General features: G+C 41.7%; 1 non-coding gene across 1 annotated transcript; it reads right to left on the minus strand.

Moving 5' to 3' along the window:
- Positions 1 to 1,168: 1,168 nt before the first annotated feature.
- Positions 1,169 to 1,241, minus strand: trnak-uuu (transfer RNA lysine (anticodon UUU)). The gene has a single exon. It is a non-coding gene; the product is annotated as a tRNA-Lys (tRNA).
- Between the last annotated feature and the right edge of the window lie 554 nt (positions 1,242 to 1,795).

Genomic DNA, 1,795 nt, shown 5'->3' on the forward strand with positions numbered 1-1,795 from the left:
AGCTGAGCGTCAGCTCTGTTTACTGTTAGCAGTCATTGCCTCATTTCCAAACACTTTTTCACCTGCTCTCAGCTTTTAAAGACAGTCATAAACGCTCAAGAAGTAATTCATGTCAGTTTGAAGTCTGTTTCTGTTGTCTCAGCTCTTGATAAAGAAAAGCCGTGCGTGGGAGACTCCCTCTCTGAAGAAGTTTGCCGTCACCCTGCGAGGGAAAAGAGCCATCAATCACCGAGGCAACCACTGAGACAGTTAACATTAAACACGTGAAATGCGAGATGTTGTGATTTTTTTCCTGCTTAAGGCTTCTATCGTTTCTATTCTAACGAGAAAGACCTCTTTATTAGAAGTGAGATTTTAACAAACGTCTCCAGGGGTAACTGCGACCTGAACGCAACGCCTTAGACCACCAGCCATCTTGCCTGTGGTACTTATAATGAAGTATATATTTTATTTCTACTCGTTGATAAGAAAAGTGAAATCATGTAATTAGGGATATGTCTTTTTTTCATGGGGAAAACTAGCCCGAGCAAATGTAAAGTTTAGAGCAGCGCTCAATAAAAATGATCAGAAACCGAAAGCGCTTCTTATACGGATCAATATATTCCGATACCACTGGTTCTGCAGAAGAAATAAGAAAAGCCGAACTCAAAGCACTGTGTTGCCATTACGGCTACTCCATCTGCAGCTGCTTTAAGATTACTCACACTGTGTTGCCATTAAGGCTACCTAGTTAAAAAAAAAAACTTATCGTCACCTTTTTGAACGTGATTGTTAGACACCCGTTAAATCTCAACCGAGGTTTCTTGAGAGATCGTTCAGCGAGCGAGTAATAAAAAACTACTTCGCTTCTAACCTCTGCTGTCGCTGTAAACTCGGACGTGATGTTCTGCAGATGTGCAGTGTGCCTTTCCTCTCGTCGTATTCAAGAGTACTCACTGTGTGAGCTCCTCACTGCGTGTTCTGTATTCTACTGTGATTTAATTTAGATGATTACGTGGAGTAGAGTGACAAGATCTATTGAACATTTTCGGTTTGTGAAATGAAACACTAAATACACTACAGTAAATACAAGTAATGGACATTTAAAATAACCACAGTACAGCTAGAAGAGTGAAAGATAAAAGACTATTTAGAATGAGATTCACAATAGACTTAAGAAAGGCACAACCGCCCGAACAGGGACTTGAACCCTGGGCCCTCAGATTAAAAGTCTGATGCTCTACCGACTGAGCTATCCGGGCTCTGAAAGAAAGTCTACACTGTCGGGATCCTCGCAAGTCACGTGTCTCTTGTGCCGAAGAGCAGTCATACCTGACCCGTCTGGGATGACCACTGACAGACTTTATCCAGAAGCGACGGCACCACTCCCAGTAGAATGAGTGAGAAATACAGCATGACATGGGTAGTTAAGGGGCTCCCACAATCCATCTTTCCTCACATTACTGATTTTTTTCAATAGCATTTTGACCTTTTTTCACATTCAGATTTTTTTCACATTTAATAAAATCTTTCAATCAACAACAGTTGGGGTTAAGGGCCTTGTTCTGGAGCCCCATGGAGTAGGATTCCTCTGCCGACCGTGGGATGTAAACCAGCAACCTTCCAGCCACAGGTGCAGATCCTTAGCCACAGAGCCACCAAATGTGCCAATTCTTTAGAAAGAAGTCCAAAGAATGCAAATTTACTTTTTTAAAATAGCTGTTGTAAATAACATCAGTGGCTATTGAAGAGTACATACAAGCACAGAGACAAGTTAATAAACTTGGAATGACTACTTACAGCTCTGGAAAGACCG

This window comes from Atractosteus spatula, unplaced genomic scaffold, assembly GCF_055471065.1.
Source record: "Atractosteus spatula isolate fAtrSpa1 unplaced genomic scaffold, fAtrSpa1.hap1 Scaffold_62, whole genome shotgun sequence".
In the NCBI taxonomy this organism is placed as follows: Eukaryota; Metazoa; Chordata; class Actinopteri; order Semionotiformes; family Lepisosteidae; genus Atractosteus; species Atractosteus spatula.